Source organism: Choloepus didactylus, chromosome 19, assembly GCF_015220235.1.
Source record: "Choloepus didactylus isolate mChoDid1 chromosome 19, mChoDid1.pri, whole genome shotgun sequence".
Taxonomy (NCBI): domain Eukaryota; kingdom Metazoa; phylum Chordata; class Mammalia; order Pilosa; family Megalonychidae; genus Choloepus; species Choloepus didactylus.
In genome coordinates, this window is record NC_051325.1 from 23,717,782 (window position 1) to 23,741,008 (window position 23,227).

General features: G+C 41.6%; 1 long non-coding RNA gene across 6 annotated transcripts; it reads left to right on the plus strand.

The window, feature by feature from the left end:
- Nucleotides 1–3,701: 3,701 nt before the first annotated feature.
- Nucleotides 3,702–22,854, plus strand: LOC119516129. Of its 6 annotated transcripts, none has more exons than XR_005213202.1 (9): nt 3,702–3,889; nt 6,655–6,758; nt 6,843–8,131; nt 10,812–10,934; nt 13,473–13,542; nt 14,084–14,397; nt 18,780–18,876; nt 19,614–19,852; nt 22,634–22,854. It is a non-coding gene; the product is annotated as an uncharacterized LOC119516129 (long non-coding RNA). The 6 variants fall into 6 exon arrangements; XR_005213203.1 differs by lacking the exon at nt 3,702–3,889 and adding an exon at nt 6,229–6,261; XR_005213204.1 differs by lacking the exon at nt 6,655–6,758 and having other exon boundaries at nt 3,703–3,889.
- The last annotated feature ends 373 nt before the right edge of the window (nt 22,855–23,227 follow it).

Genomic DNA, 23,227 nt, shown 5'->3' on the forward strand with positions numbered 1-23,227 from the left:
TACTGATGCTGACCCTCTTTGGCCCACACTTGGGGTAGTACTGCTTCATGCCAAAATAAGCAACATGGAAGAGATGCCCACAATATCTTTCTTTGGGGAATGAGTCTACTGTCCTTGCCACTAATATTTAATCTGTGATCTCAGGCTAAATCCATGTGACAGTGTGAGAGGCCAACTGGCCTCCACAGCTTTGCCCCGTGCCCTGTTTTGATCACCAGGGCCCTCTGTTTATCATCGTTAGTGTCACTATCACCCATTTTGCCTGACACGATGAGATTATTGATGCACTGCTTCCCCAGGGCCTGAGTACTGCCTGCCCTTTGCCCTGTTCTGAATTCCAAAGCCTTAGGATCTAATTTTCTCCACAAAATGAGCATGCTTGTTGCATTTGGGTTTGCTTTGTACCCCAGGTTTAAAAATTCAGATCTGTGGGAATTAAAGGCATGTCTTAGAATTGCTTGGTGGTTTATTAATTTTGCTTTGCTTTTTTTCCTAACCTGGGTATCTTGAGAAGAGAACAAACTCACTAGGCTACATTGTGGGTGAAGGGCCCCGTGATGTCCTGAAGCAATCCCTGGCTCCTTCCTTGTTTTCCTCTCCTCTCTGGGAAGCCCAAAGCAGTTTTTCTCCACTGATGACCAGCACTAACACAGCATAGGTCTTTCCCCAAGAGTTTCAGGGTGTTCTTGGAAGGATACCAGCTCTGTTGAGTTCAGATTCCTTGTGTTAAGAAGTTGTCAATTACATCATAGCCTAGGAAGCATTGGTCTACAGGAAGCAAGGCCCTGCCTTTGACTTCATTCCCTATAGCCAGTTAAAAATCCACATATTCAATATGGAGATCACTAGACCCTTGACCTTGCTCCTAGCTTGCTGGATCACTCTTGTAGAGGTCACGTACCTCCCTTCTTCTTCAACTATGAAGGAGGGACTCGTTTTAAATCATCCCCAAGGTTCTTCCATTTCCAAGAGTCTGCAGAACACATGAACCTACAGACAGGAACCAAAGAAAACACCCTTCTTTCCAACTTACTCTTGGCACAAGTGGTGGTTTTGCTCTAGGGAAATAGACTTTCATGATGCCTGAGTCACAGAGAGATGCTGAGTAAATAACAGGGCAGGGGAAAAAAGATTAAAAGGCCGAAAAGGTAGAGCCACTGCACCATCAGAAGAAAAGTGTTTGGGTATCTTTTCCTCCCTTGGAAGTCCATAGAGAAAATAGCAATGAAATCCACCATCGTGTTATTCAACATATCAACAAGGAATCACTGAGTCCATTTTCGTATTTTGTTGCAACAGTAGCAAAAAATAGTAGCCAGTGTCTTCCCAGGGGTTCATGGATAGGGAGCATCCATCAAATCACAGAGACACACCCGCTATTCAAACTCAATTTGGCTAAAATGATTTTTTTATGAGAACCCATGAGAAAATTGTTGACTTCCAGCCCTTATGTTATCAGAGTTGTTTGACATTGAATTACATGGGCCTGGACCATAAATCTTGACTTCAGCCTCAAATGCAAGGCATTTGATGTGTCTGGGAACCTGCTGTAAGAAAGAAATTAGCTGTAAAACAAAGTAAAATGCCTGTTCCCATGGGAAGACTCAGCAGGACTGCTAATAGATCATGTGTTCATTTGGAAGACACTTGTTCCTTTGGTCAAACAACAACTTATATTTTTGCTTTCCACTGTCTGAACAGGAAATACGGTGCTAAGGGCCGATAGACAGGGCAAAGCATCATATTAATTACACGGTCAGTAAACATTTGCTCGCCCGTGTTTCCTAACGGTCTGAATGCTTCCTAGTTGGAGATCAGAGGTGGCGCTGGTCTCTGTTAACTTGTTTTACTCTGGTATAAATGTCTGGGAAGATGAAGTGCATTTTCAAGGGGCTCCAGATTGGGAGGAGGATGTGGTGGACGGGAAGGCAGGCCCCATTTCACCTAGGAATGTTGAAAGCAGTTCCTGATTGTGACCCTCGCTGTGGCTGCCACAGCCCACTGCCCCCACAAGGACGGGGCATCTGGGAACTTAGAAGGAGTGACTTGATAAGGTGATCTGATGGCATGTGGAAATTCTCTTGACTGGTATTGGGCACTTTGGAGGGATGGATGTTAACATTCAGGTTCATTCTAAAGAAGAGAAAAGCAAAGCATAGTGGGAAAGATAGATAAGCCATCAGCATTTCAAAACACCTAACATCTAAACTGCTCACTTGGAAATTTCTTCTCTGCGCTAACTTGCCAAGGATGGACAAGGACCACACACGTGCCTGGAGATGCTCTTTACAGCAGTGGTTCTCAGGGCTTCCTTCCTGAACCAGCAGCATGGACATCAGCTGGGAACTTGATAGAAATGCAGAATCTCAGGCTCCACCCCAGACCTGCTGAATCAGAAACCCTTGGAGTGGCCCCAGCAATCTGAGTTGTAACAAATCTTTCAGGTGATTCTGCTGTCCACAAAAGTCTGAGATCCCCTGCTGTAAAGGCCCTCACACCTGCTGTTTAAATGCCATTGAGGCACGAAGCCCAAACTCTGCCCTCGTCTACAAGGCCTTGGTGATCTGGCCCCAGTCCACAAGCTCCAGTCACAAAGACCACCTTTGTGTATGCTGGCGTGGATTAGTCCCTCCTTGAGGACTTTGCCCTCTGTGTTCCCTCTGCCTGGAACCTTCTCATGTCTGGCTCTTTAGCTCATGCAGCTTCCTGTTCAAATGTCACACCTTATGCAAAGTACCCGTCCCCGCCCCATACGTTCCTTTAAGTACCTGCCCACAGAAACGGTGATATTGTCCTTGTAGCAACTTTCCAAGATTTGAGATTACTTTGTCTGTGTATTTGTTTGTCAGTTTATGGTTATCTCTCCCTCCCCTAGGCCTCCATAGAATGTAAAGCTCCTTTAGATTGCACATCTGATTTTTTATGCCCATCCTCCCAATATTTTTCTCTTTCACCTAAAAAAGTCCCATCCATGCCCTCTCCTCCCACCCCTTCTCAAAACCTCTTCTCATTCACTATAACATAAATCAGTGTGAAAGGGCAGGAGACAAAACATTTACATTAAGAAAAATAATGAAAAACAATTCAAATTTCAGACATCATTCAAATGATGACTATCATCTTTTAGGTGCTGTGGTATGGAATCAATTAAGGCACCTAAAAAATACCTTTGGGCCTTTAAGGAAGGTTTCTAATGCTTTCTCACAGAGGAGCTCAGATTTAGATGTAGTTATGCTAGTTTCTTATGGAAAAAATTAAGCTTTTACCTTAAGAAGAAGACAGTCTTTTCTCTAAGAAATTTTATCAGTTATAAGCCGGATAGGCGAGCCGTAATCAAAGCTCGGCACCTATACAAACTACGTATCTCTAACTGTGATACACAGCTTTATATTTCCTATCTCTCTCTATTTTATCTTCATATATCAAAGCTCAACTTAGAGACAGAAACTTGAATTTGAAGAGGTGTGCATCTAAACAAGCCTGGGATGTCTCCGAGGACACAGAGGCTCGCCCACAGTGTAGCAGGTTCTTTTATTGGTCTTTTAACAAAATAGGCTTGAACGGCATTATTTTCGCCTCCATAATGGCTTAAATGCTTTCAAGAGGCATTAGAGTCACAGAGTCACTCCCTCCCTGCAGAGATGGAGAATAACACAGATGACAGTGCCTTTAGAGAGAGGCAGACAACGTCCGCGTTTGCTCCATTACTCTGTCATCAGAGATATCAGCTCTAGGTTGGCCGCTGAGCATTAGCCCATGTAGCCTGATATGAGTTCATGGGGCTGGAATTCAAAACACTAACCAGCTGTGGGAACCCAGTGAGAAGCCTGTCACACTGAATGCTGTCCAGATTAGAGCTGTGAGAATTTGGGAAAACCCTTCTTGTTAAGTAAGTTTACTCCTTCTTTCTTTTCTTTATATAGATATTTTTTAAGTTTGCAATATTTGCTAGGATCCTAAACTTATAGCCATACATATTAGGAAATAATGGATAGAGGCTGCTCTAAAAATAATTCTTGAGTCAAGCAGGGAAATTGTAACACTGACTGGATATTTCACCTTACGATATAATTTTTAGATGTGATAATAGCACTAGGTTTGTGTAGCAAAATATCCATAACTCTTTAGATATGGGTACCGAGGAGTTAGGGGTACCTGACATGTCTAGAATCTGCTTTAAAATAATTCAGAGTAAAACAGAAGAAAAAGACAAGGTGAAAGAAGTGTGGCAAAGCCTCGGTAATTGTTGAATCTTGGTGGGGTCAGTAGAATATTCTCTCTCCTTTTAAAAGTATGCTTGAAAATAAACATAATAAAATTTTAATATAATAAAGGAAAAAAGAAATAATGCTTGACTAAAGGAAAAAGTTTCTTCAGTAATAGGAAAATGTCTTCTTGGCTAAGGGTTTTCTCAAAGCCAGTCACTGTCAAATAAATAATCTACACATTCAGAAAATGAGAAAATCATGTGCTCAAGTGCTTGAGTCTTAAAAGCAGCCTTCTGTGATTTGTGCATTGGTGGGAGTAGGCAGAAAAGTTTAAGTAAATAGACCAGACCCTGGAAGTGGCACATTGCTTTATTTCATATTTGGTTGTTAATTACTAATCATAGCAGTGGCCATATGGGAACAGAATGAGATGTTTGAGGGTCCCATGTTCTACTACTGGATTTTTTTCCCACATGTCCCTGTGTAACTTTAGATTGCCATCTCTAGGCTTTAGTTTCATCATCTGTAAAATCACAAGGTTGCACTGTTTCAGGCCTGAAAGTACAAATTCCAGTTTACACTAGCAAATCTGCTACAGTAACATGCAAGATAAAAAGGGTCACATTCTAGACATGAATTGGCAAACCAGGAAAGAGCAAATTTATTAAGCCCCTATTGGATTCCCAACACAGGAAACCCAAGTGTAGCAACTTCTGTTCTTAAAATCTAATTGGCAAATGGAGCAATGAGGAAAAAAACGTCCCCAAAGAGGTCTTATCTATGGGCATAATTCTATTAAGAACCTATTTTTTTTAATCGACTCAAATATTCTGGGCATTTCTTTTCCTACTTCAGATAAAAAATAGATGTAAATAATGCTTATTTGTCAAGAAAGTTCTTTAAAAAAAGCTTTTACTTTTTCCACAATGATTTAAAAACACAACATTGTGAACATTATTAACAGCACTAAATTATGTATTGGAATGTAGTGAAAAGGGGATTTGTTCCGGTTTGCTAATGCTGCCACTTTTATGCAAAATACCAAAAATGGATTGGCTTTTATAAAGGGGGTTTTATTTGGTTACAAAGTTACAGTCCTAAGGCCATAAAAGTGTCCAAACTAAGGCATCAACAATAGGGTACTGTATTAGTTAGGGTTCTCTAGGGAAACAGAATCAACAAGAGATGTCTATAAATATAAAGTGTCTCACATAACTGTGGGATGCATGAGTCCAAATTCCATAGGGCAGGCAGCAGACTGGCAACTCCAATGAAGATGTTCGATGAATTCTTCAGGCAGTGAACTGGCAACTTCAATGAATGTGTTCAATGAACATCTCAGGAAATGAACTAGCAACCTCAATGAACTCCTCAGGAAACGCATTGCTGGTTAGCCGAAGAAGAAGTCAAGGTCCTCTATATGTCTTACTTAAAAGTCTTGAACTGATTGGATTAAATCCAGCTGATTGCATTATCTCATTGTGAAAGACACCCTTCATTGTTGTAATCAGTCACAGCTACAGCCAATTGACTGATGATTTAATAAACCAGCCTTCTGGTTTGTTAACCAGCCACATATGTCCTTGCAGTAACAGTTAGGCCAGTGCTTCCTTGACCAGACACCTGAGTACCATCACCTGGCCAAGTTGACACATGAACCCAACCATCACAGGTACCTTCACTGGAGAATGGCCAATGGTGTCTGGAACACCTCTATCAGCTGGGAAGGCATGTGGCTGGTGTCTGCTGTTTCCAGGTTGTGTTTCAGCTCCTCTCTCAGCTCCTGTGCATTCTTGGTTCTTTCTCCCAGCACATTTCTCTCTTAGTGACTGGGGGTCCTGTCTTAGCATATTCTGGGGCAAACTCTGGGCTTCATCTCATAGCTAAATGTCCTTCTGTCTGCATCTCCAAGTATCTCTAAGTGTCAGTGTCAGCAAGTATCTGGGCCTGTGTGTCTCTTTTTAAAGGACTCCAGTAAACTAACCAAGACCCACGCTGAATAGGCAGAGCCACACCTCCATGGAAATAATTCAGAGTTATCACCTACAGTTGGGTGAGTCACCTCTCCATGGAAATGCTCAATCAAAAGGTTTCAACCTAATCAACACTAATATGTCTGCCCCCACAAGATTACATTAAAGAACATGGCTTTTTCTGGGGGACATAATAGATCCAAACCAGCACAGGATTTAAAAAAATTTTTTAACTCTGTAGAAGCATTTACTTCTAATGAAATTAAACTTTTTAAAGTGGGAGGATTGGGAGAGGAGAGTTGGAGTTATAAAACCACCCAAACTACTCATTTTCTCATATTCTCCTCCAGAAAGGTTAGCAACTGTTGGTACTACAATTACACGACCAATTTCAGAGGGATGCCCCATTTGCTGTACAAAGCTATAGTGCATTTTATTATGGGGCCTGCTTTCTTCAACTTCTTGTCTTCCAGATTTCTTCCACTTCTTAATGCTTCATTTTAAATTAGAAGTTAGTGAGCCACACACTACCATCAAACATGCAGGACCTCTGTAACTTCCACTGGGACAGGAACAGGTATATCTAATTATGCAAATAGTTTAAAAAAACAAAAACTAGTTGATTATGTCAACAAATCTTGTTTTTTTTTTTTTAATTCAGTTCAACCTATTCACTTCTAAGAGCTAGCCACAAATTATTGAGGACTGGTGCCTGCGAAAGAGAAAAAAAAGATCATGCTATTCCTTGGAGAAACCTTGAAAAAGAGCAAAGAGAAGTTTACTCATTCCAATGTGCTCTATTATCTTGGTGTCATTTATTACCAATGAAATGAATTGCATCTATATTTGACTTCTATCAAGAGTTTTGCAAGGCTGTTGCCAGAAAAATAATTTTTCCTTTTAGATTGATTTTTAAAGATTTTTTCTGAATTCTAAATTGTAACTTTCTGATATCCTGTGATCAGTCCTTTTCCCCAGTGAGAAATAGTTCTCCAATTTTATAATGAACATTTGTGAGGGGGATATGATCCAACATACATTTATTTTAAGGTAATTTTTCCAGAATAGGTATAATTTCATGAGGTTGACAATACATTTTTTTAATTCTGTCTAATATATATATTAGGGGCATCTCGTAGAAGTTGGGAGCTTCAGAAAAATTATTTCTGTCACCTGATCAAAGGATCTCAGTAGTTTTACCGTCAAGTCAAAAATAAGGAAATAGAGTTGGCTTTCTGAATTATCTGAATTAGAGATTTTCAATCTGGAACCTGCATCAGAATCACCTGGAGGACTTGTTAAACCCCAGGTCCCTAGTCTCCAGCCCCAGGGTTTTTGGTTCAAAAGTTCTGAATTGGAGTCCCTGAAAGGGCATTTCTAACAAGTTCCTGGATGATGCAGATTCTACTGGTCTGGGGACCACACTTTGGGAACCACTGACCTAAATATATATTAGCATAGAAGCTTGAGTGACAGAAAATTATAATTTCTCCATTCTGACTATGTAGCCTCAAGCCAGCTAAACATTTTGACAGGCAGGCAAAATAAGAAGGGAGCCTCCACCTACCCATTCTGGAAACAAAAACTGAATGTAGATATCCTTGGTGTGAACAGAATTGCCCTAGTTTTGAGTTCAGCCATAGCAGAGCGCATATCAGTTCAAAATTAGAGAACATATTGTCCAAATTTCACGCTAAGGAAGCTCATTTGGTCACTCCATAATCCTGGTCACATAGGTGCACAAAGCATCAAGATTTGGGGGGAAGGGAATGCAGGAGGGAATGATTTGGTTTGCCCTCCCCTGCCCTCTCCCTGCCCCATGATTGCCATTAGCAACATGACAAAGTATCTATAAGACCTCTAGTTTCAGGGTGTGAACCAAAGTCCCACCAGTGTGACCCAAGGAAATGAATTTCATCACTTCGGCTGGACCACTGATCTCTGTGAATGGTGAGTTCTGTCTCTATCACTTCTGGTCCTGCAGACATCCTTGCTGGGCCAGACCTCTGCTTTTGTCACTGGATCCTTTGATTGTCCCCTATACCATGGTGATGATGACATCAAGCATAAAGAGGTCTTTCAATAGTGGTTGCCTGTATACAGCTTACCCAGTTCAGAAAATTCTTCCCATTCAAATGAACCGGTGCCACACATGGGGTGGAAGAAGGGAAGGATAGAGGAAGGGGGTGTCAGGCAAGGGGAGGGGAATCCCATTGAAAAGCTCTCCCTGTGAGATGAGACAGGAGCAGGAAGCAGAGGAGTCCGTGTCTGGCTATTTTTAAACTGCCACGCAGGAGTCCTTTGGTCCTCCTCTCCTTTTTGTCTCCAGTCCTGGAACAACTTGCCAAAGGTGCAGACTGCTTGGGCAATCCATTCTGTGGCCATTCATCTGCTCTCATGTTGCCAAGCAAGAGAAGCCAAAGCGTCTGTGAGGGTGGGGGTGGGATTGCGGGGTGGGGGCAATCAGGGCCTTTTCCTCAAAATCTGCAAGCTCCTTTCCCAAAGTTGGTCTTCCTTCTGGGTCAACACATCACCTACCAAATTATGTTGCTCAGGGAGGGATCCAAACAGGAAGAGGAAGGAAAACTCAGCACGGTGTGGGTGGAAGTTGAGTCTTGGCACACAAGGGGCCAACACTGCCCCTGATCCAGCGAAGGGAATGACTCCTGTCTCCTGGGAAAGGGGCAGAGCCACTTCTGTAAGTCCCGTGATGAAGTGACGAGTTCACTAAGGACTCAGCAGCCTTTAGCTCCTGTTCTGGCTCCCACACCTGGTGGGAGGGCTGTGGGGATGTGTGTGTGACTGATTGTTTCCAGACAATTGAAGGAAAGAGAAAATTAGCCCTGGTGTTGATACAGAAAAGGCTAGTAGAGGACAAAGGCAACTCTCAATTTACCCTTCTGTCCTACTTACTCTTGCGTTAAAAGGAGCATTATCTGTACCAGGTAAGAGAACGGTTGCCTGCTTTAACACTTGTTGCCTCTGTTTTATTTCCAGGCTCTTCCATCACAGAAAGGAGAGCAGGCCAGTTACACTTTAGGCCTCAGATCGCACTAGGTTTTCTCAGATTTCCCTGCCCACAAAGGCCCCAAACAATTTTCCACAGAGGCCTAGCCAGGCGGTTCAACCAGACCTTGCAGGGCTGCTGAGTGTGGCTATGTGAGCTGGGTCACCCCGTCCCGGTGGGATTGCTATCAGCGCCCCTTTCAATTTTCCCATCCAGTTAGTGGTTTCCTCCTGCTGAGGGAGTATTTAGGCATAAGAAAAAGAAAAAAAGAAAAAAAAAAAAGGATACAATCAGGATGATGTGGCCAGTCTAAGACAACAAATGGTGAAAATGTCAGTGCATTGACAAGGTATTACTGTGTGAGGCAGCACGGGGGACTTCCTGAGACATGTCCGCCTGCGTTTTCTTCATTTGTGTGGGGGAAATAGAGCCGTAAGTCCGACCGGCTCCGTGAAGAGGGCTCCAAGCATGCTGGGCACGGGGACATCAGCCAGACCCCATGGAGTCCTGGAGCTGACTGTGCAGCCAGCACGGGCACAGTGGTTCCCAAACTCCCCGGCCGTCCCCATTCCACCTTCACATTCTGCCATATCTGTATTATTCTACTTCTCTTCAAGTCCATTTTTTGCTTAAAAAAAAAAAAGTCACTTAAAAGGAAACTATAAATCCTTGTGAAACAAAGTGGAAGTAGAAAAGTGGAAACAGAATATGTGAGAAGCTCTCGTCGAACATAACAGCAAATCAGCAGCATTTGCCATAAACAGAAACCCTTCCTGCCATAGGCTGTGAGTCCAAAGCTATTCTCTGCCTTCAAAGGGGAGGCTCAGGAAAGTTAGAGGGGAGGCAGCAATGCCTTAGCACCAAATGGAGATTCTCTACCTAAGCAGAGGACCCGAAGAGATAGATAAGGGATTGGAAAGGAATCTCACCATAGGATTCAAAGTTATTTAGCTCTATGTCAGTATCCCAAGTAAATCTCAAGAAATACCTAGAGCAGTTTTTCCAAACTTTTTTTGGCCATGACCTACTGAAGAAATGGGTTTATGTTGCAATCTATATCTGTGTTTATGCCTACAGCTATATCTAAATCTTATATCTATATCTACACACACATGTGTATATATGTATAGTCTCTATATATGTATGTACATACACACACCAATATATATAAATACTCTTACCACATGTGATGAATCTATTTTCTTTTATAAATATATATATATATATATTTAATCATTGATTGTAAACTACAGGGGCATCATCAGCCACAGTTTTAAAAAAAACACTGCCTTCACTTTGGGAAGCATCAGTTATATTCATGCTCTTAAACCCTGTCAAACATAGAAATCTCAGCACCATCCACAGTTATCCAATCACTGTTCATTCACTGCACTTGGTCAGCTATATTAAAATATCCTCCTTCAGCTTCATTTCTTTCCCATTCATACACGTAATCTTTTCTTCTGAGCCAGCTGTCAGTTCTTTTAGCTCACAGAGCAAATCTGTGTTTTATGTTTTATTATGAAAGATGCTCTGTAAGTGCACAACAATTCTAGTTTAATGTTGACATTGCTGGATATCTGGGAATTTAAATATTTGTTCCTACTGATTCTATCTTCACAGTTAAAAAGATAATCAGAGCAAATCTGTTCACTTATGTCGGTGACGGACACAGATGAAGAAGAGATTTCCCCTCCGCCTGCTTGACTACCACAAGTGGTCACAAGTGAAAGTTGGTCTTTAACAGTAAGTGCATGACTCAAAAGCATGGTACACAGCAGACATGTTAGGCTGGAAGGTGCCATTTTTGCACACCACGACTCTGACCACATAACCACACTTGGTGAAATTACACCATTCAGTGCATCATTGGCCTTGCCAACAGAAGGACTGAAAATAAAACATTTCCTGGAAAACAACGACTTTTTTCTGACAATGAAACCCTGGGATAAAATCATATCGGTCACAGTTTTATCACTTAGAAAAAAATCTTGGGGAGTTTCATCCAGGGATTCTGGTTTTCAGCTTTGTGAAACAACAAATGTAGTGGAATCTTATTTTTAGATTCTTTTGATTATACACCATTGTTCTCAACTCAAAACTCCAGGCATGAGATTATATTATATAAATGGTGAGACAATGAAATTGATTATGACCCTGTGTCTTATTCCCAAAATAACTTCAATAGCAATAGCTGGCATTTTGAAATCTAACTGTGTGCCATGGGTTGTACTAATCGCTTTCTCTGCATTTACCTAACATTAAGCCTACAAAGTAGATATTACTATTATTGTCAAGTTACCAAAGGGGAAACTGAGACTTAGAGACATCAAGTGAATTTCCCGAGGTCACATAACTCAGTGACAGAATCACAGCTAGAATTTTAAACCAGATCCAAACTCCAGACCCCATACTCTTAATCCCCTTCTATAACATCTAATTCTCCCACAAATATCTCAACAAAGATCATAGAATCAGAATAGAGGAATAACGGTAGGTCTGTCATTTGAGGACTCAAATAGATGGCAAGCTGACTTAATAAACATAAAAGCGTCATGTATTAAGCGGATAAAATAGCTTTTCAAAGATCTCTGTTCTCTCTATCTCACAATGGGGCTCCTACAACAGCTTCTGCCCTTCGCTCTCCTCTGCCCACTTACAGACATAAACATGGCACCTCTCAAATGTTTTATGACAGCAGTTCTCAGAGTGTGGTCCCAAGACAAACAGCATCAGTGTCATCCGGGAACATGTTAGAAATGCAAATTCTTATATCTCACTCTAGATCCACTGATTCAGAAATGCTGAGGGTTGGGCCAGGAATCTCTATTTCAAATTACAATTTAAGAACCATACTTTCAGGATTTATTCTCTGGCATTCCACAGAGCACAAGGAGCAAAAAGTATGTAGCATATACATATATTTTTCATTTCCTCAAGACTTAGGAATTTTAAGTATGGTTATTAAATGTACATCCATAGATCATTTGAAGAATCTAGCTAAGAAAACATTCAATAAACATAAAGACTTTAAATACCAACTATGTCTTTCCTTATGGCCCAAAAACATCTGTGTGTCTAGCTTAGAATAGAAACAACCAAATTTCCCATACTAAATAGCACATGGAGGCACACCAGTGTACCCTTTAAATTATCTGAAAGTCAGCTGTGTGGCCAAAGGACCTTAGGCAGTCTCTTTGGAGATTCACTCTCGAAAACTCTATTTAATTGATTCTTCTAGAATTTTCCATGAACTTCGAAAGGACTGTCTTCTAAGTGTGGTCAGCAACAGAAAGTGTGGACAGTTTTTTTATTATGTTACTCCCATGTTTTGAATATACGTTGATATAGAAGAGGGGAAAAGACAGAAAAGTTGGGGCCCAGTCCTTGCTTTGCTCTAATTAGTTGTATGATCATAGGCCAGTGAATAAATCTCTCTGGGCTTTTGTCTTTCTCATCAGTGGTCCCAGGGTGCTAGATGAGAGGATATTTCAAAGCATACTTGGCCCCGTCTGTACCTAGGGCAGAGTAAAACTTCTCAATGAAAAATCCTTTTAAGGCGATCATGCTTTTAACCATATTCAAACAGTAATAAACTTTTCTATCCATTCTATGCTCCAGAATCTTAAGTGCAGGTGTCACTTGGGACACCCAGGTCAACATGTCCATCTATAATAGCAGCTTTCAGTTTTGACTAAGCATCAGAATTGTCTGTGGCACTTAAAAAATGCCAATGTCTGGAACCAACTCCCAAAGATAGTTCTTGGGTGTATCTTCAGCATCAGAATTTCTAAAGCTCTCCAGCTGACTTTAATGTGCAGCCAACACTGAGGAGCACTGACCTGTAAAAAATCCTGGAGCATTCCTTAAATCAGGAGAGAACATAGATGTGGTTAGTTCTATAGCTGTCTGAAAATGTAGTGGGGTGAGTGGGGAGGACACTGTGAATTTGGCCCACCCCTGACAAGGGAGGGGCTGTGGGCAGAAGCTGATTTTGTCTACGATTCGATAACATAAGGATAGGACATTCAGTGTGCAAGAACAATATTCTCACCCCCTTCTGGTAGGACGTAGAAAGGTTATTTAGTTTTTGGAGCTCTGGAGACAGCACATGGCTCAGGTATTTATGTCCTCATGAAGGGTGATGGCAAGAAGTCCAAGTAAGGTCCCATCTGCTTGAGAGTTTGCAGGCAACAGATAGCTTAGAGGAGGTGCCAGAGAAGGGGGTGCAGCCAGGACTGTGAACAGTTGTAAGACACCAACTAGGACCCTTGCTTTTTACAGAAATGTTGGCCAGAGGAAGAGGGAGCTGAGCTTTGGGTATGGGCTGAATTCTTGAATTACGCAGCTAAGGGTAAGTATGGTGTTCATGGGCCCAATTCGTCACCCCGCCTCTGTCCACTGCCTTCCCCATGTAACCTCATAGCACCCTCTTACTCTGACTCTGGATGGCCATGTGAGTTTGTTCCGCCAATGGGAGTTTAGCCAATAGGATGCAACCAAAGGGCTGACAAATCACTTATGCATTTTCATTCCCAATCTTATGTCTCTGCCTTTGCCATGTCAGCATGCCACAGTTAGCCATCTAGAGAGAGAGATGTGGAGAGGAGCCAAGTTGCCTAGTTATCCCAGCCTAAACTAGCTTAGATCTGCTGACAGTCAACTGATCTCAGGACATATGAGTCCAGCTGATGCAGGCAGACCCTAAAGTGACCCCAATGCTTCCCACTTCCTGGTGTTCATAGCTGAGTGTAATTACTTCTCCATGAGTGTGGGAAGAAAATCTGACTTTCTTCTAGCCAACAGAATATGGCAAAGGTGATGGCATGTCACTTTGATTATGCTACGTTACATAAGACTCCATCTCACTGGAGTTGTTCTTGTCTTCTTGCCAGCTGTGAAGAAGCAAGCAGCCATGTTGCAAAAGGTGGCCTATGGAGAGCTCTATGTTGCAAACACAAAACAAAACAAAAGAAAAACACCGAAAGACCATGGGATGGCTGTAAGAACCGAGGACTCAGTTCTACAGCTGCAAGGAACTGAATTCTGCCAACAGCCTGAGTGAACCAGAAGTGGATCCTTCCCCACGCAAACCTCCAGATGAAAGAGCAGCCCAGTGAAGACTATGATTAGTGGCGAGACTCTGCTGTAGAGACCCAGCTAAGCCGAACCCAGATTCCTGAACCACAAAGACTGTGAGATAATAAATGTATATTGTTTTTTGCTGTTAAGTTTGTGTCATTTGCTATGCAGTAACATACCAACCAAGAGCAGAAAAACCACCTAGCTAATCCACAGCTTTGTGAATTAAATAAATGCTTATTGTTGTAGGCTACTGAGTTTTGAGGAGGAGCCAGTTTGCTCTAATTATCTCAGCCAGGACCATCCTAAATGAACCAATACCCAGACATGTGGGCAAGCCCAGCCAAGATCAGCCCAGTAACCTGTGCCAACCCAAACATGACCACAGACACATGGACAAGCCCAGTCCAAATCAACTGAACCCTGCAAACTCAAGCTAACTAAATGTTTATTTTTATATGTGGCTGGGATTCTGTGATTGTTAAACAGCATTATTGTGGCAATAGGTACCTCACACAATTAGAGTGAAATTTAGTCGCTATTGCATTTGTATCCACAGACAAAGTGAGGCTTGAGGAAATTGGAAACTAATTTTAATATAAAGTGGTAAAATAACATTCATCACAATTTGAATGTTACTATTCAATACCTCAATAGAGAATTCCTGAAATCTTTAGTCAGTTATACCTAAGACAAATGTCTGCTCTGGGACAGTTCGGACACTCTTCTCCTTATTATCCTTTGATTCATTTACTCTATTTATCCCACATCTCTCTCACTAGAATGATCAATTTCTTGTATCCAGTTTTTAAACTACTGATTACAGGGAAATATCTGTCTACAACTTTCATATTTCATGCTTTATACACACACACACACATACACAGACTCATTAACTGAATATCCATAGCTCTTGTTACTGCTATTTAATATGCAACCAATGCTACAATTTAAGGTTCTCATTTTTGCAATATCTGCAGCAAATTGCCAACCACTAGCATGAAGTGTCAGGGACTGTCATCAGCAATAATACTCTGTTCTATGGCCCCTGTGGGTTTTGGTCTCCCTCTCTCTCTCTAAAATGCATGTCCACATTCTCCATTTGGCAGTGGAAGAGATTTATACCCTCTTATCCTAATAGGAAAAGAAGAAGTTTCAGGTTGAATCTTCCCTGAAAAAGAACTGTATGGTATGGAGCAATTATAATCCTAGAGTATTTCCTGTCTGGCAATATTACATCTTCATCCTGATAAAATGGCCCTGGGAGTTACTCTGTGTTCTTTCATGTTCTCGTTATATAGGGTAAACTGACCATCATGTGAAGATTACCCCCCACCTGGGGGTTTGTTAAAATTGCAAGCTGTCAGTCCTAACCCACAGACCTAATGAATGGGAAACTCCAGAAGCAGGGCTCATCTAGCTGTGGTTACCACGCCCTCCCGATGATCTTAATGCAGCTAAAGTTAGAAAATCACTGTGTTAATATAAAGCACTAGGTAAAATATTAGAATTGTTTAAAGGTGTACAACATGTCAATTCAAGTGAGAATAAAAGAAAGGTTACCATTATTACCCTCAGAAGAAAAAAACACGATAAAACCAAGAAAGCAAAAATATGACCAATAATTTATAAGGAAGAGGAAATAAATCCTAAAACAAAAGAAGCATTTTCCCCCTGAAAACAGATTTTTTTTTGCTCATACTTATATTATTCTATGTTGCGAACACTCCAGAAAGTGTTTCAGAGGAATGGAATAATTTGGCAGGGAGGTGCTTTGAGCGGTAGCTGCAACAGATATTTGTAGCTGTGCATGACTTTTCTTTGCATTTCAGTCCAGTCTTTTTCATTTTCCTTTCTTTTCATCCTCTTCCTCTTACTTCCTCTTTCTTCTTCCTCCCTTCAGTGGTGACTCAGTCCTGCCAATAGCAGCCCAGACATTGTTTACTCCCCTCTGGAGGTCCTCAACTTGAAAAAGTTGATATTCTGGATCAGTTGGTCAGCTCCCGTGAGCACACTGTTTTAGATAGCATGGCAAATAACTTTCAACTCAATAGTGAATTGCAACATGCAGACTGCTTTCATATGCAGATTGCAGGTTTTCTTTTTAGAAGCTGCAATAACTTCAAAGGCAGGAATGCTGTCTGTGTTTTTAACATGATACCTAGTACATGGGAGGCTCTCAAATAAATACAGGCGGTGATTCTTCCCACTACTCTATGAGGGAAGCCCAGTAGTTCTCCCCATTTTAATGATGGAAAGCAGGATCAGAGACAATACAGGTCTTAGCTCATGCTCCAAGGGAATGCTTAGCCCAAGCATCTGTGTCTCAAGCCTGGGTGAATTACCCATGCAGCAACACACCACCAGTCCAAGCTACGAAAACCACACCATTTACAGCCACATTGCGGTAAATACAAAGCAATTAGCTTCAAATGTCTGAAAAAGCTTTCTGAGGCCAGCGAGCAGCGTGCGCTGCAATCCAGCTGGAGAGTCTATCTTACTGACCTCTTACACCAAGGAATTCCTCTGGATTCTATTTCTAACTTTTTCAATTATGCAACCCTGTTCCTGGGATGGGAGATTTGTTAACATGCTTGAGAATTTGTTGCCCTTCTCTTGAGTTAAACCATCAATCTTTGGACAAGAGACATTTCTCATCAGTGGCCTAAGTCCTGGGCAGTACCTCAGGGTAGACATTGAACAGGACAGTGTGGCTCATCATCTAGGAAGGAAAAAAAAAGTGAAGTGAAGCTTGCTCAGGGAGTGATTGTCCCCATCTTAAATTCAAAAGTCTTTATAAACACAAACCTCAGTAACAATGCAGAGTGAATTAGGTGAATGAGTGGGCCTTGCTGTAAGGGAAATGGATTCAGTAGGCCTGGGCTAGATCCAGGAATTAGCATGTTGAACTGCTTCTACAGTTGTTTCTAATGCAAAGAATCCACAGACTATCCTCTGAGAAAACCTGAGAGGTATAATATAGCATGCATTTAAGCCCAGACCTCAAAACCAAACTAAAATCCCTTATATGCATAACAAACATAGGGAACACTATTGACAGCTTAAATTCCACAGTCACTTTCTTTTTTGACCATAGGAAAGAGGGTTTCCTTTTTCCTTTTAGTCCTGGGCCCATCATTTCAGTCTTCTCTGATCACTCTTAACCTTATCTCCTGATCTGCTCTGTGTAACATGGAGGTGAGCCCTGCAGGTTCTGTTTCCCAGGCTCCTGGGCCAGCTGGATTCTAGTTAGGTTCATCCAATGAGAGACCCCAGAAGGAGGTTAGAGGGCGGCAAGAAGGGAGAGGTGAGAGTATTTCCCCCTCTCCAACTCTGTCACAGGCAATGTCTCTGGCAGCAACTGTGCCTCCTCTTGGCTCCACTCTGGTTCCAGCTTTTGCTAAGGCCTTAGCTCTCAGTCTCAGGGACACTGCATCTTCCCTTGTGCTTCTAGCCCCAGGAAGTAGAAATGACTTCCTGCTGTTGATAATCTTGCATTTCTTCACCTGCCTCTGTTTGGCATCTCAGTTCTGCCCTCCACTATGTGTCCAGTTCCCTGTATAAAATTCCTTCTGTTTCAAATTAGATCAGGTTCTGTTCCCCTACCTGATACCCAGAATATCCCACATGGCTTTATGCCCTCCAGCTGGTACATCAGCCTCAGAGCCCCCACTACAGCATCCCAAAGGGGTGACAGATCCCTAGCCTTGACATCCGACACCTGCTGTTCATCAGGTCGTTCTGGTGGCCTGGTTGGCCAGGTGGGGTCCTCCTCTTCCTTTAACATCCCTTACTCTTCTTTCCCAAAGCTCTGACATCAGAGAGAGAAGCCCTGAGAGGCCCCAGCCTTTGATTTTGCACAGACTCATTCTGTGCCTCATTCTCCTATCTTCCACCCCCTAATCTGATCTCTGCTAGGATTTGGGAAATAAATTCAAAGTGTGTAAGTACTGAAGCTGTTACTTCCCAACAGGGGTCTTCAATGTTAAACCCAGGATGAGGTTATAGGGGAAATTTCAGGAAAGGCAAAGGGATAAATATTTTAGTACAAGGGACAGCTTTCTCAGGCAACTCAACTCACACTTTGTAAGGAGTTGCCTATCCTAGTAAGCAAAGATCACCAGTCTAGCCTGAGGGGCGGGGAGGAGAAACTGTCAAGCTGTGAAACATCTGCCATTAATTGAGCACTTACTGCATGCCAGGCACTGTCCTAAATACTTTGTGTATTATCTTATTTAATTCTGACAACACCATGAGCTATGTACAATATTTTTTTAACAGATAAGGAAACAGAGCATAGGAAATTTAAGTAACTTGTCCAAAATCATAGATAGAGGAGCCAGGATTGAACTCCAGGTAGTCTTAATTTAGAGTCCCATGCTATCTCATTTCCTGAAAGTGAGTCAGACCCAAAAGACAAAAAGTAAAAATAATAAAAGCTACCACATCATAAATAATACAACATAAAAGAAAACCTCTTTTTTTCTCTTCCTTTTTTTTTTTAATGAGGTTGTCCGATCATCTGCATTTATAGCACACACTGTGTGTGTTTGTTCCAGGAAAAGCCAATCGCTCATGTAACCTAGTGATGGAGGATGCTGCAGAGGTGAGTGGCTTCAGGGGTGGTGGTGGCAGCATAATTAGCAACATGGGAGGGATCCATTCTGTTACCATAGCCTGGTGGTGATTTTTTCAAGCATGATGACTTTGCAAGACTGGAGACACGCTTCCTCAGGAAGAGGGAGAGTGACGGAAACATTTCCTCTCCCTGGAGACAGGATTCAGCAACGTGGAGTCAGGAGGGAGGGACTTCACTGACACATAATTTAACCCGCAGCCCCAACAATTGCTCTCTGATAGCCTAAAGTATAACTGACATGCTCTTCTAGGCTCAGAATGCAGACAAGAATGCACCGAGAGATTGTGAGGCATACTTCGCAGGAAAGTACCAAGGAAATTAGTAGTGTTAGTAGGAGCAAAGAAAGCTATGCTGGGAAACACTGCTGTGATTCCAGGTTATAACCTTCTCTCAACTAAAGATGCTGGGAGAGTTACAGGGGGAGATGTGTTAGTCCAAACACAATTCAACCGGTGTAAGAAAAGAAAAAGGAACTTTATTGACCCAATGGCCAATTACTGGTTTCAGAAACTATTAAATCTAGGAACTTAAATGATGTCCTCAGAACATCTTGGAATCATGGACTTTCTAGGTTGACTCCTTTCAAGAACAACCCCCACCACCATAGCTCAAGAAACCAAGATGGCTCTGAACAGTTCTGGACCTGTTTCTTACCCTCTTAGCCATGCTGACTGACAGATAATGCCTCCCATACCTCCTTCCAGGCTGTGTCAGAAAAAGCACTGGGATTTGCTATGATTGGACAGATGTGGATCACACGCTTATCCATGATAAGCCTGGATCATGGGAACACCCTGGCATGTGGGCGTGGAGTGAGCTCTACTCACACCCCATAACCTGATTGTGGAGAAAGAGAAGACTTCAAGGAACATAGGAATGCTTTTACCAGAAGAAGAGATTCTGGACAGGAAAACAGCAGCCAATGTCCACCACATGGGAGAAGGTACTTAGACATAAAATATTTTTTTTTAAATGAATAGGGAAGCAGTGTGTAGTAGCAGAGAATTTTTTTTAATGAAGGCAGGAAAAGAGACTTGATGGAAAAGAAACCAAGAAGGATGGATTTATTTATTTATTCATTCATCCATCCATTCATTGATTCATTCATCCATTCATTCATTCATTTATGGTATGATCATTTGTTTTAGTTTCTAGCAAGAGCTGACTCCTTCCCTGTGCATGGAAATGCTTTACCCACTCAACTAATTCTGGGGGAAGCATCCAGCCCAAAGTGTATATGAAATAAAATTTTAGATTCCAAGTTAAAAGTGTGCATAAGAAATATTAAAAAGGAGTGTTCTGATGCTAATTAACTAATTTCAGTCTCCTTAACTGCCCTCCTCATAGGAATGCTCATACTTCCCAATACTTCTCCTTAGTCTTAGATTTAACAATGATATTCAATAATATTTTCATTTGAAGAATGCTTCTCAAAATTAAGTTGAATTATTTTTCTGTCAAGAACCAGAGTTTCTCAATCTTTGGGATAGTTTTGAACATTTTTTAACAAGAGTATCAGAATTTCTAAATATCTTCACTGTTTATCAAACAATTATTCAGAAATGGAGATGCATTATTTCAAGTGTGATTTTTTTCATTGAGTCAAAAAGAGTGGAGCAGATGGCATAGGAAACGGGGCAAAGGAGAAATATACGTTCTCCACTTATTCTGAATTTTTCTTTTGCACGGTATCATTTGGGTCTCCAAAGAAGCACTGGCAGCTAACCTAGTTAGTAGTTGAGAGGTTGCACCCTAGCTGGTGTGGACAGTCCTGGAGAAATGCCTGTTGCCCTGGTGTCATAATTGACAACACCCCTTTCACTCTCAAAAACATCTCTGTGGACAATAAACTACATGATCACTTTAGGTATGAGTCACTATAAGTATGACTCTTCTCTTTTCTAGCTATGAGATTTATATGAATCTAAATTCTTTAAAATGAGACATCAAGAATCATAAGGAGTTTCCCACAATCCTTTTCAGTCTGCTATGATGCCTCACCCCTCCCTTCAATAAGTTTCTCTAACAACGTTCTCAGTCTGTATTCTCAGACTTCATTCCAAAATCACACTGCATCTCCTAGCATTTCCTGAGAAGCCTTAGTTGGGCTGCAACTGCCAAACTCAAGGACACAGTATATGCTACATTCATTCATTCTTTCTTTTCATAAATACTTATTGAGTAGCCACTAAATGCCAAGATTTATGCTAGAGGCTAAGGGTACAGTAGAGAACAAGACACAAGAGATGATTTCACTTAAGGAGCTTACAGCTGGATGGAATCCATTAGACAATGAGTAAATAAATGAATACATAAAGGAAATTTACCATAAGTAGTAGGAAGACATTGAAGAGAATGATAAAATAGAGAGAAACTAGAGAAAGGCCCTCTAGCTAGAACATCCTGGGAGGGTCTCTCTGAGGAGGTCACATTTAGCTGAGTCTTAAAGTTGAGTAGAAGGTTGGTGAGGGCATGCAATACTTGACATGTTATGAGGCATCCAAAGGGTGGGATCAAGTAGGCATTTGTCTATGTACATGATTCTGGAGCCAACAGAGTGGGTTGGGAGCCATTGGCTCATGTATGGTGGTTAAAGACATGAAATTAGATGAGATGGTCTAGACTGATGGTTCTCAATCTTAGCTGCATATTGGATTCACCAGATGAACTTTAAATAGAAATCCTGATGCCCAGGCCATGTCTCAGACCAACACCATCAGAAACTCTAGGGTTTAACCAAGCATCAATATTTCTTAAAGCTCCCCAGGTAATTCTAATGTGCCACTCAATTTGGGAACCATTGCCATAAATATTTATCCAGAACAGTGATTTTTAACTGGAGGTGATTTTCCCCCAAGGAACATGTGGCAATGCTTGGAGACATTTTTGATGGTCACGACTCGGGGTTTGTTACTGGCATCCAGTGGGTGGAGGCCAGGGATACTGCTACACATCCTACAATGCACAGAACAGCCATCCACACACACAAAAAATCATCTTTTCCAAAATGTCAAGAGTGCCAAGGCTGAGAAACCTTGAACTATATAGATATAGACCAGTGGTCCTTAAACTTGAGTGTGCATCAAAATCACCTGGAAGGCTTGCTAAACTATAGACTGCCAGACCTCACCCCTAGAGTTTCTGATTCAACACATCTGGAGTGGGACATGAGGATATGCATTTTCAACAAGTTGCCAGTGAAGATGGTTTTGCTGATCGAGGGACCACATTTTGAGAACTACTGATCTAGAATATTGGTTCTCAAACTTGGCTACACATTGAAATCACTGGATGAGTGTAAAAAAATGCTGATGCCTGGGTCCCCTCTCTAGAGTGGTGATTTACTTGGTCTAGGATATAGGCTAGATGATTTAATGTTTTCTCATGTGGTCCTAGTGGGCAGCCAAGGTTGAAAACCACTTATCTAGGAAAAGAGCATAGACAGAAAAAGATGTAAAAAGCTAGAACTAGACCCTAATATTAGATATAGGAGGAAGAGATATAGATGATCTGGCCAGAGAAGTAGGAGGAAATCCAGGAAAAGGTGCCATGGGAAGCCAAAACAGGACAACTCTTTAAGAAGGAGAGGATGGTCCACCTTGTCCAATATTCTATGTTTCCATGAATGCCAGCCCACGGTTTGTACTAGCTAGAACCCTATGGCTTGAGTTAAAATTCTTTTTAAAGATATTTTTCTCAGATCTCTTGCTTAACTCTATTCAAGGACTTACCTGAGATTATGATTCAACATACTCAGTTGGAAACCCAAGGCCATTGACATTCAACCCTCAAAGGGCCCAAGAGATTCATACAGCTCAGCTTCCTCGTTTTACAAATGATAAAAATGGAGGCCCTCACTGTATAATGGTTCAGCCACTCTGGAAGACAGTCTGGCAGTTCCTTAGAAAACTAGATATAGAGTTACCCTTCAATCCAGCAATTGCACTTCTCGGTATATACCTGGAAGATCTGAAAGCAGTGGCACGAACAGATATCTGCACGCCAATGTTCATAGCAGCATTATTCACAATTGCCAAGAGATGGAAACAACACAAATGTCCTTCAACAGATGAGTGGATAAACAAAATGCGGTATATACACACTATGGAATACTATGCCGCAGTAAGAAGGAACGATGTCGTGAATCATATGACAACATGGATGAACCTTGAAGGCATAAAGCTGAGCGAAACAAGCCAGGCACAAAAAGAGAGACACTGTATGATACCACTAATGTGAACACTGGGAAAAATGTAAAATAAATGCTTTATATTGTAGAATATGGGGGACATAGTGATAGACAGCAAGTAGTGAAGGG